This window comes from Hirundo rustica, chromosome 3 (genome assembly GCF_015227805.2).
Source record: "Hirundo rustica isolate bHirRus1 chromosome 3, bHirRus1.pri.v3, whole genome shotgun sequence".
In the NCBI taxonomy this organism is placed as follows: domain Eukaryota; kingdom Metazoa; phylum Chordata; class Aves; order Passeriformes; family Hirundinidae; genus Hirundo; species Hirundo rustica.
The window spans coordinates 16,092,051-16,104,622 of record NC_053452.1 but is presented as its reverse complement, the minus strand read 5'-3'; the positions used below and the strand labels follow the sequence as shown (position 1 = coordinate 16,104,622).

At 40.8% G+C, this 12,572-nt stretch overlaps 1 long non-coding RNA gene across 1 annotated transcript; it reads right to left on the bottom strand.

The window, feature by feature from the left end:
* Window positions 1–9,224: 9,224 nt before the first annotated feature.
* Window positions 9,225–11,879, bottom strand: LOC120751150 (uncharacterized). The gene is made up of 3 exons (XR_005700288.1): window positions 11,773–11,879; window positions 10,252–10,298; window positions 9,225–9,316 (listed from the first exon to the last, which is right to left on the bottom strand). It is a non-coding gene; the product is annotated as an uncharacterized LOC120751150 (long non-coding RNA).
* Window positions 11,880–12,572: the final 693 nt, after the last annotated feature.

The window sequence follows — 12,572 nt, the reverse complement described above, 5'->3', positions numbered from 1 at the left end:
GGCAGTTTGTAGACAGATTGGCTCACTGTGATCCTGGAAGCATGCCTTTAGTATTTCCCTGGGACCGTGGGTGAATGTAATTCCTAATGAGATCTGTTTTATTACAATGCTCTCAGCCATAGCTGTGCTGCTGTGGGACTTGTCTGGGCTGCTGCTGAAGCCCCACGTTCTGCTCTGTGGTTGAGCTGCGCATCCACACGGGTAGCAGCACGTACTTCAGAGATGACCAACTTGGGAGCATGCAGTGAGTGGAGACTTAAAGCTACGTAATGACTTTAAGTAGTTAATTTCTCTTTGTTGCCACGTGGTGGTGATGTTGATTGTTGCCTTCAAGGAGCTTTGGACTTCTGCCGCTGAGGGAATGTGGCAGATAAATTGGCAAGAAATGTCTTACAGGCCAAGTACCTACAGTCACCAAGGTGACTTTCTGCAGTGCTGCATGGTTTGTCCAGTTATCCGCATGGTGGTGGTATGTTTGCTTCTATTTATCCTCCATTTTTTGTGTACACATTCCTATGCCTCAGCAGGGTGAGCTAATCAACAAGAGGAGGTGTTTTCCTAGGAATAACTGACAAAATAGAATAGATTTTAAGGGTAGCATGCTGCAGGTGTCCCCTTTTGAGTCTAGTCGGTTGTCGTCTTAGGTTATTCTAGATCTAGAAGTTTTTTTCCTATCCCATCTTTACCACATCAAAGGCTTGGTTGTGATCTTTTTGATTCCCTAATAACCTTGTTTCTGTAGTGAATCCCTAATGTGTCAGGTTCTTACCATTATCTTATTTTATGCTGATAAGCAGACATGGGGTATAGATCACCCATTCAGAAGAAGGTGTGTATAAATGAGATCAATGGCACTGTAAAATCCTCTCTACCAACTCTTGGTGATGAGCATGAGTGTGATCTAGGCCTCAACAAAATTTATATAGTATATGTAAATGCACATTCACTGTCAGGACAGCTTACAGAACAACTGATTTAAATATGTTAAATAAAATCTGGTTTCCCTCCACTTGGCTGTGTCCAGTGTGACAAACTCAGATTTACTGACTCACTGAGTTCCTGAGTCTTAAATCTTCTTGTTACTTAAGTTTTTGTGGGTTTGTTTTTTTTTTTTTTTTCCACAGCAAATCAGAAAAGAAAAATGAGAAATCAAGGTTATCATATATTTTCAAGTCTCAGCTAAGATGAGAAGAAAAACTTGAGTAAGAGTAGTGTAATATTCTAGAGAATTTTCCTTTTAGGAATTGGATAAAGGGAAGTGATGTCTCTATGCTGTTTTATGGAAACAGATTACTGACTGCCACTGTAAGTTCATACTGAGCATCAGTAGAGAAGCTGTTAGTCTAGAAGTTTATAAATGTTCAATCTTTATTGTTTGTTTTGTAATCTTTGTTTCTTAACAGCTGAGCTTTGTTTTTAATCAAACTTGTCATCTTATTACTGTGTGATTAAATGGATGACTTTTTCTTGTAAACTGCTTGGCAAAACCAGGTATATTTTGATGCAAGTTGTGTTTTTTCAGATCTACATCTGTGTAGATGGCATTTCTTCTATGAACCACTTTGTGTATGGACTAATTAATAGTTATTCACAACAAAAATGCAGTCAGGCATTTTACTTTTTTGTGAGGCAGAAAGCAACTGCGAAGAAGGAAAAGCATTAAATCTAATTTTCTCCCTCTATACTCTGTTCCAGCATGACATTAGTGCAGTAGTCAGTGTTAGGCCATACTGGGCAGTGGATACTCAGTGCTGGAATTTTGCATGGTTCTGAACACATTTGGGTGGAAAGGGGATCTCTAGCTCTCACAATCACAGTTTCCACAGGTCACTGGTTCTGTTGCACCGCACTCTTTTGGGCTGTGTGTTCAGGGTATCCATACTCAGACTGTGAGGTGTGGAAAAAGAAGGTGGCAATCCAATCTATGAGTCAATTTTTGGAGGTGTGGAAGAGTAGTCAGTGAAGAAACATAAAAAGGTGAAGATTGGGGAATGGAATGTTTGGCGTTGGTTTTAATTAGAAACATCCTGTTCATCACTCATATGTGAGATAAAAAGGGAAGAATATCCATTACTACAGTACACTGAAAGGGGAAATATCTGTATTATAGTGAGCAATTCTAACTGAGCTGCCAAGTATAATTGAATTGAAATGCAGACCCTATTCCAGCAATATTTCCCTTATTGTAGTGTATGAGTGACAGTCAACTGGCATTGTATTTATTCCTAATCTTTCTGCAGCTGATGACTTTTGTCTAACATCCAAAGTACTTCAGTACTAACTCAGTATTAAACTTAGCAATTATGTCTGTCAGGTAAAAGATGAATAAAGCTCAACCAAAAAACCCTCTTTCATGTACCCAAGCCTTCTTGTACCTGTCCCTTCAAAAAGGTGCAAAGACCATCTGGCACTCGTACCATGACCTAGAAGAGTGACTGTGTAAATCAGAGGAGGAAGCTGATACTTGCAACGCTCAGAGCTGAAGGTTCTTTTGGTTTTGGGGGGAGCCTTTGTTCTTGCCAAGGAGGAACCAACCACTGAACTCCTCTGCACAAGTTCTCCTAGGTGTGGTGCTGTGACTGGAGAGAGAAGTATGTGCTGCCCGTGACTGCAGCTGATCACCTAAAGTGACCTCTCCTCTCCCTTCCAGCACTGCAAACCAGCTGCACCGAGACTGTTACTTCAAGTGTTACTGGAAGTTAGATTAAAATCTGCTGCTCCTGGATTTGGTTAATTAGCTGGCAGTACCTTCAAAATACTTTTTAGAGCATTTGGACAGTGATGTGAAACATGCATCACTTTCAAGGCTTAAAGCTTACTAAATTAAGTGAAACAATCTGAGATCCTTCCACATGTCAAAGGGAAAAGTTTGAGAGGTTTAAATTCAGTGTTCTATGTTATAAAACTTGACAAATATCAATATAAATGGATACAAGTAGTCCTTCCACCCTCCAGTTGATACAAAGGACTCCTCACTTTCTATGAATGTCTTTATGTAGACTGAAGCTTCCTCTGAACCAATTTTTTTTTTCTTCTGATTAAAAAACATGAGAAGAGATGTTGCAAAGTAAATACTTTGAATTACTATAAAGCTGTGACACGTCATAATAATATAATTACATATAATATAATAGATACAATATAAAAATAGTGGTAGAGGGAAAAAGACCTCTTAATTTCTAAAATGCCCAGAAAGACATTTTTGACGTTATTCCATTCAGGTCACCTAGTTATTACAAGCTATTGCACTACAATGTAAGACATAAATTTTAAAAGAATGAAAAGTACAGGAAGTTTGAATGATGCATGACCATAAATTTACTCATCTTTTATATAATGCCTTCTTCAGGTGCTGACATTTTCAGTACATTAATTGTTCATAATGAATACTCTTGCATAAAACATTAAAGGTAATTTTCTGAGGCCAGAGAATGACTAAAAAGTTACTCACTAAAGAGCAATCAATAATCTGTATCCAAAAGAGCACCCATGGGATGTGAAATAAACTGACGTAACAGGTAGAGAAGTTTGCATATATAAAAGAATCTCCCCTTCTTACAAGTTTCATGCCCTAAAACAGAAGCCACAGAATTGGTGTGGACTGGTGCAGAGGCAAAATCATTATGTTCTAATCCTGTTTCATTGAAGGAAAAAACCAGCTTTGGGCAAAATATCATCTCTCTTGTGGCAGAGATCCAGGAGGTAGCCACCTCTGCTGCAGGTAATGTATGATCGCTTTTGTGCTGCGTACTTCAGGATGGATAATAATAATCAGTTAAAATATGTTTAAAGAATATACTAAAATATCAGGAAAATAATTCAGTTGCTCTACCACAGTTCTTCCAGGCAACAGATTTTAAACAACTTGTCAAATATTTCTTGGCTGTTTATACCATCACATAAGAGCTTTCCCTGGTTCATAAAGAAAATTAATGTGAAATCAATAATGGTATTTAAAAATTCACTGAACACTTCCCATCCAGTGAAAATCTCACTTTCAGAGTGCCACTAATGCAACAGGCAGAGTGGGAAAACCAGACACACTTAGTGGTGACCTTAGTGTTGAAAACAGAAGCCAGTGCAGATGGAAAGTGCAGTGAAGAGATGCTTTCAGAAGCAATCAGGAGGACCTGCCTGTGTCCCCACAAGAAAAAAACTCTAAAGAGAGCCACTGTGAGCATCAGTTTGCAAAAGTCTTGTTTGAAGATGAAGATGCAGTTGAGACGCTACGCTGACTTCCTGCTAGAATGCTAGAAGATACAAACTGACCTCAACAGCAAAAAAAAAAATAAAAAAAAAAGGAAATAGAACAGTAAAGTAAGCTTTGTATAGCATCATACAACCTTATGGGCTGCCAGATTTCAGACAACGAAGAGGAAACCTTTGCTACTTCAGGTTGCTTCATTCTACCCTTACAGAAAAAATGGGATCATTGTGGAAATGGGAAGAAACAAGCCAGAAATTAGATTTGAGTGTTAGTTTATAATTTTAATAAAAGCACACAGAGGAGTAATACAGTAGATGGTGATTTTGTGGCTGTATCTGCATTTAGGTGATTTCTTTGGTGAAGAAGATACATTGTAATTACCATTTATGTAAATTAATACAATTGTAATTACCCACCGTTGCCACATTTGATCTGTGAAGATAAATAGGATTTGTCAGTATCCCCTCCTCTCCACTCCTCCCCTAAGTGATTCAGAACTGTTTTCCAGCCTCTTGCACAGGTTTGTTCAGCAAGGGCAGAAGGTGAAGTACAAGCCTGCAGAATTTGGGGGCGGTGGTCTCTCCTGAAAGGTTGATGTACTGAGCTGCTGCATCCAAGAGCAAATTTCAGAGTTTGCTCAGTATTGTCATCTCCAGGCATCCACGCCCACGCTCTCTCGATGGTATTCAAAAAATTTTTAAAATATACTGCTTTATTACTCATGGTGGTATCTAGTTTGGGGGGTTCACATGTCTCACACCTCCCCAAGCTTTTTTTATCTGAACAAGTTTAAAAATTGTTTTTCTTATTAGGTTAGAATTTAGGTTCACATTAAAGCACTCGACTCCCAAAGCTGTGTCTTCAAGCAGCAGATAGGAGATGCACGATAGAATTGGCAGAATTGCAGTGCTCAAAGCACTTTTGGCGACATATGCTGCTTTTCCCACTCCTGGAAGTAGTCCCACAGATGTCTCATGATTATTCACTTGAGTCATGGTTACAGAGTTGACTTTCTTGGTGGTTTGGACTCCCAGATTCCTACGCTGCATATTTAATAGAAGAGCAAATTCTGACTGAAGGCTTGCCCGGTTGAAAACAGAGAGAATACGTTTAACCAAAACCCCATGTTTTGAACGTGAAGTAAATCGCCTCGTGGCTTAGAACGCTGTTCGGTGAAAACGAGCCATCTCCAAGGAGAAAGAGGCGCCCGAGCGAGGCGAGCGGTCGGTGCGCGGCGCGCAGCCGTGGCATCGGCGGGCTGTAATCCCGGCGCTGGGCACCAGGCGGCGCTGGCGCGCGCGCTCCCGCCTCCGCTCGGCCGCGGCCGCCGCTGCTCCGCCGGCGTTTGCTCGGGAAGGGGAGCGCGGGAGCCGCGGAGCTAGACAGCAACATCTCGGGCCCCTGGGGCCGGGGTGAATCCTCCTGGCGAAATCGCTCTGCGGAGTCGGGGTGTTATTTTCTTGGCTAAGGTTGTTGGAGGGAGGGAGGGATGGCCTGTGTGCCGTTGCTGACCGGCTCTTCTCCCGAGTCCACGTGCTCCGTGAGAAACGTGGGAGCGCTAAGCCTGTGCCGGACTCCGTGCTGCAAGGCTTTAATACCTAGTGTATCAACAGAACAATGGCTTTTTACCCCCCTCCCCCAGCTGTGCTCTTGCCGTTAATGAAATATTGCGTGCTGCACCGTGATCAAATGTTAGACAACCCGACAAAACTTTAATTTGCTTTGTCTTTTAAAAATTCCATCAATTTGGTTTGTTGGAGTTGTTTGTTTGTTTTGTGGCGTGTTTTGTTTTTTATGGAAAAGGAAAACAACTTCTGTCTGCAACAGTCCTTTAAAGACTTCGGAATATTGCGTATACCCTGCAAATGGGGATTTAAAGATTCATTGGATACTAGAGATGGTCCAAAAATGAGAAACATTTCTCAGTGCTTTCTTTAAATTTTCCACAAAGTTTCTGGAACATTTGAATCAATTGACTCTTAAGTTGGTTCAGTTTTCAGGCAAGGACGGTTGTTTTTCTTTCCTCGCTGGTAGTATTTTTACAAGAAGTGAGGACAAGATCAGGCAGATGGAAGGGGAAAAAAGTGTGAAAGAATTGTAACATCAGAATCTTTAAAACTGCGTTATTGGTTTGGAAAAATGAAGACATTAGTTGTGTAGCTTCTGCGTCTAAATTACAGAATGTTTTAAAAATGCCATTTTAGTATTAAAAATTGCTGCATTTATTCAGAGACTGCTGAGAATGAAAAGTATTGATAAGCTTTACTAAGCATTTTCATATGGAATCTATTTTCAGCCACATACCAGAAAATGTCTTTGTTTTTTTTTTTGAATGAGACCCTAATCTCGGAATGACTTTTCATTTATCAGAGCCTTTTAAGTCTGCTATTGTGTTTCCAGTCAGATCCTTTCCACTCACTTCTTTTTTCCTGTGTCAGCCTCTTAGAAACTTGCCATAGGGCAAAGTTCACAGTTATTTTCCACAGGCACAAGGATTTCCCCTCTCAGGGGTGCACTTGGGCTTTATGCAGTGGAAGCCAAGCACAAATTAATGCCAGCTCTAATAGTTTGTGATAAAGTTTCTTGTGGTATATAATACTTAACAGCCAACCCTACAATTTGTGATTTAACTTGTTAGCAATTCAAAGGCTTTTGTTTCTTTTGCTGCTTAGTCAGATGAAATGGCTTAGTGGTTTTTTGCATCACCAGCATTGGCGTCTGTGTCTGTGTCGGTGTTCTTATTTAGCGTTGTGTTGGTTCCCACTTCAACTATAATTTAATAATGTTCAAACGCCACTTTCTAGGGAAAAAAAGTAAGTTCTGGTATCTGCAGTTGAGAAGTTGGAAAACGTGAGTGCAGTATGCCAAAAAAATCCCCAAAGAAATGTAATTGACTCCTCTTCAAATTAGATTATTTTTCTGTTTTGGTTTGTTTTGGTTTGTTTTGTTTGTTTGTTTGGGTTTTTTGGGGGGTGGGGGGGAAGGCATGGATTAACAAATGTTGTAGCACTTCAATTCCCTGAAATATATTTATTTTAACTTTTTTCCAGGGTGTTCAAGTTTATTTCTATGTATTTTATGGGCAAGAAACATCTGCAATTCTCTCAAGGGGTTAAAAAAATCACAAAACCTGTTAGTTCTCTCCTAATTCACTCTTACAGATTATATGACTCCTGGTATCAAGAAGGATTTGTGTTCCTACCCTTGACAGAAACTTCCACCTCCCCATCCTTCAGCAGTGAGGATGTGCCAGCTGTCAGCCTGGCTGCCATCTCCCACCCTCCTGCAGCTGAGCAGAGCTTTTAATCAGTCTTGGAAAGCGCTTTGCTGACCCTTCCCTTCCGAAAGAGGCCGATGTTCAGGCTGTAGTTCCTCTATCAAACGTGCTTTTGTATCTCTTGCTGGGCATTCGCTGCCTTCGGCCGGAGCTGGGACCATCAGTTGTTTGCCTGTGCCAATGATCAGCTAATAAGAGGAGAGAGCAGAGGATGCCTGGATCACAGAAAGAGCCAAAGCTGTCCTGGTTAGTGGCGCATGGGCCCAGATTGCTCAGAAATGCTTTACCAAGTATCAGCATGAAAAAATAATCAGTCAGGTTATTTAGGTAACCTAACTTATCTATCAGGGACAAATAAATATTAGCATCACAAAATGCAAGTAGTGGGCAAAAGATCTGGGGATTTGTGCAAGTTCTGTTTTGGAAGAGCCGGCCTGGCCAGAGTCAGCTCTCTGGGAAAGAGGCACCAAGGCACCAGAGCAGATCAGCCGCGGCTCCAGAGGCCTGCAGCCAGCACAGCCTGGCTTTCCCTGTCCCTGTCTGGCACCGAGGTGACCTTTGGCCGATTCCCTTCCCAGCGTTCCACGCTCTGATCTCCTCCTGCCGTTTGATTGCCTGGTCCTGTTGAAGTTGAGCTCCTGGGCAGCGGGAGGCTGCAAGTTCCATTTACCGGGTGTGTGAGAAGCCCTCGGCGCCACGGGGCTGAAGCTGGTGAACGTCTGCAGGCCGCTGCACCAACAGCAGCTCTTGGTAGTAATAGCAAAAGCAACGAGCTGTAACAGTGATGTCAGGGAGTAAGAACTGCATTTGTGTTATTACTGACCATCCTCTGGAGATCTGGAAGCATCTCCCTGGATAAAGATCCAGTTTCTGCCCTTACCCTGTATAACCTCATCCGTTTCCAAACGAGGTTTAATGGCATTAGAGCAAATTGGCATTAAGGGAAGGGATTTTGTCCAAGGTTGTCTTTACTGATATTTCAAGGCACGCAGCATCAGAAGGATCATTGAGAAATTTACCCAAACCAACCTTTCTTCCCAGTTGTCTCAGGTCCAGCTTGTGTCACCAACCTTTTTGCCTATTCTGCTTTCCGTTCTACTAAGTGGTAAACACCCTGTGAAACATCTTAGCATCCTTCAGGATATTTTTTTACTTCCTTTGCTCGATCTCACCCAAGCACAAAGGACAATTGGGTGGTCTGGTTGTCAACTGGGAACTTGGTCAGCTCTCCTCATATTTTCAAGACTGTTTATAGATTAATATTCTTTCTGCTATTATTGTGAGTAAATTGCAACTCAACAACAGACAACTGTATATGACTAGCGTTTAGTTTTATGCATTTCCCTTCCTTTTCTGCAAAATTTTTCTTTTCTGCAGTTTAGTATGGGTACCTACTTGCATGACAGATTGTGTCAGGAATTCCTGAAGGAGTGATTTAGGCTGCCCTACTATCGTTGTCTTTGCTTGCACTTTAGCACTTTGAAATTTCTGCATTTCAAGAGAAGAAAGAAAATTCCCTCCAGTATGGAACTGCTTGGATTTCATCGGTAGTCTTTTAATGTTTCAGTCAGTGCTTTGTCTCCTGGTACAACTCCTCTGTAAATGTCTCTCTAAAGTCCTTCAGGATACCTCCTAAAAAAATGTGGAGATAATATGACTTGCAAATTGTTTTAAGTGATTTGTTTATTGGGTAGCCCGGGCTCAGTTCATTCTCCCTGACAAAATGCAATCAGTTGCTTTGCATCATTCCTCATAAGCTACAGCTAGAATCTTCTTTTGCTTTTCCAGAGAAGGGTCTGAACCTTGACCCCAGCAGCGCTTTGAAGTCTTCCCTGAAAGACAAAGATGAAGCTTGAGGTATCAGAATGTCCTGGGAGGGACGTGACCCTTCAGTGAACAGGGACCTGATGGGGTGCGTTTGTTGCACAGGGCTAGAGATGGGGAGGAGGGTGACTCTGCATGGAAGTGTGGCTACTCTGGAGCCCCCATAATTACAACTTGTAGCTGAAAGCGAGGGAGAAGCCAGGAGGATGTGAGGGGCAGTGTCTCATTTCCTGGTGTCATTGCAGAAGATCAAGAAATATGTCTTAATGGGGAAAGGGGGTTTTGGATAAATACGTGTGGGTGCCCATCTGTTTCTTGGATGTAAAAGAAAAGTTGAAGATTTCCACTATGGTATTTTGATTCCAAGAGAGACAGTGGCCTTGATAAATAATGAAGAAACAAGGCTTACTGTGATTCTTTCTTCCTGTGAAACTTTCAGCAGAAGAAATAGAAAGAATGGAAAGGCAAATAAGAGGTTGTGATATAGGAGAAGATTAATGCAGATCAAATAGCAGATAAGGGTGTTCCCAAAGTTCAGGACATTCTTTCAGGAACATCTTCCCTTAAAAGGGAAGTGTCAGATGCCTTAACCAAACTAAATCAATCTTCATGGCATGAGACGTCTGAGGGCATTTAACATCCTTGCGCCTTTGTAACTGCACTCTCCTGTTGCATAGATGTGTCCCAGGCATAAAAAGTTGACGAGATAAACATTTCGTCTTGATTGACATGTAGGCTGTATGAAAAATGTTAAAAAAGACCTTGGGATTTTTTTTTAGAGAGCCAGAATACAGGAAATAATGTCAGATGTAAAGAAAAAATCTTATATTTGCAGTGAGAATACTTGAAATGTTTCCATCTGAACCCAGGAAAAAGACAGATGAATGATAACAGCTGATTTCTTTTCAGAGATCAGCTGTCAGAATGAACAGATAATACTTACTTAATGACATCCAAAATAGAAATTCTCCAGATCGATTTGCACAGTCCCTGTAAAAATAACAAAAAGAAAAAAAAAAAATAGTAATTAAATACATGAGAGGTTTACAGTGACAAAATGCAAGAATAAATAAGGTTCTGAGAAATTAAATAACACAGAACAGTTATTTTGCCTTTTCACTCTTTATTTTCCTTCCACTTTTTTTTTTTTTTTTTTAAGGCATATGCTAAGAATGTTTCTAGTGAGTCATTTCAGACAGGTTGAGCAGATACCTAAGGGAGCAGCCTTTGGTAAATCAAGTGGGATCATACAGGTAGAACTGGAATTCAGTGGCCTAGGCTGAAACATCCCTTTGTAACTGAAAGGCTTTGCTTATTCAGTCCCACACATGCAGCATGGCAACAGGGATGTGACATATTGCTTATTTAGGGGCATGTGCCAGAAATTGTGAAGAGCAGATCAAGCCTTCTGAAAGAAAATCAAATCAATTAGAATCTTGTCTCATGTTTAATTAACTTAAATCTCAGTCTCTTATGTCTGGAAAGGAGTGCTTGTGGGAATGGAGGTACTTGGATACCAAATCATCTTCCAAACGATTTTGGAATTCACTCTGACAAGAGTGGTTTTTGACTGAGCCTTATTTTCAGCTAAATTCTAATGTAAGGTGCCAATCAATACAAACCTTTACAAACTGAAAAGAAAGAGGAAAATCCTACTGATTTCTGATAGTTTTATATTGAGCCAGTCAGTCAAGTTACTACGATATCCGAACATCTCCATCTTTAATATGTGTCACTTGAAAACTTCTATATAAATAAAATTTATTTTAAAGGTCAAAATCAACTTCTTAGAAGCCACTTAGAATCTGAGAACCCATTTCTAAGAAGAGTTTGCATGCATATAACAGGTGAAGATATATTGCAATATGCTGAGTTTTTTCTGATTTTTTAATTTATAAAATGTATTTCTCCAAGGCTTACAACCAGCACAAAATCAAATATAAAATTCACCGAATAAGCTGATAAAAAGCAGAACATCATCCATGACACTTCAGTCTGCCAGTTCTTACATTTTTCACCCACTTACACTATTCTCAATACATCTTTTTGCCTGGGGAAAAACCACAAGATTCATAATATACCAGGAAAGAAAAAAATCTAGTTCTTACCACACTAAGGTGAAAGCTCCAAGTAAAAGGATCATCTCCCAACATACCCTTGTCCATGTTTATTTTAGTCTAATCTACTCAGATTTTGTATATTTTTAGAGCTTCATCATCGTCATCATAGTATTTGATCATTACCTCCTACAAACCACATATGGAAAGAAATACTCTGCTATGTGGCTGGTAGATATTCAGGAACAAATGGGAGTCCAAGAGGAATAAGCCTGGATGGCTAATGACATCTTCAATACTTGCAAGCATTTGCTTGAAATGCAGCAAGTTCTGATTTTGCGTCAGGAACATCCACACCCGCAGCCTGAGTGCTGCTGGATAATTAATGAGGAGCAGAATGCACCCACATTTTTTAGTTCCTCTAAAGCTACGGTGGAAACTTGTAGCTGATCTTCTGTGCTGTCATCAGATGACTGGGTGGGACAGAGCCAAAGAGGGAGACGGGGAGCTCAGGTGCTCAGGAGCTCATCCCCTTTGCTCGTGTATCTAATAAAGGGAGCACAAGGAGCATCTGTGCCTTGGCTGCAGCAGTGCCTGAGAAGCAGCTCTGAGGAGGCTCAGTCCCACTCACAGGATGAGCTGTATGGAGCAGGTGTGCCCAGTTAGGATAGGGGGAGAGGGGTGCAGTGCAAACCCATAGGAACCTCATGGAATAATTTTTAGGCCTTGCACGTTGTTGGCCTGCTACTACTGAGTGAGTGTATCCTACTGGAGTGAATGCATCCTGCCTTTTCAATAGGCTGCGCAGGGCTGGGAAAGAAACAGCCCTATCTAGTCATTTCCTTAATGAAATCTGAAGAAAAGAGGAAGTTGGACTCTGTAATGCCATGCTGACAAGTGATATAATATTCTTATTCATCTTTTAATCCTGTTCTTTCAGGTGTCTAATTTGGTGCTTCCCCTATTAACGTTCTCATTTCTTCCTGTGCGGTACATCAGAGGTCACTGTGCCTCTTGTCATAATATTTCCAGTTTATAAGAGGGCAAAGGGAGCAAAAAGTAACTACAAGGTAGTTCTGAATCTTTCATCTTCATTTCTAAATCCTGTAATTTCTTTAAAGTGCCTACTTTCCTTCTTGCTTGCCACCAGAAACAAGAACTTATTTGAATGTCAAACAGGGCTTTAATGAATATCATAAGATAATCA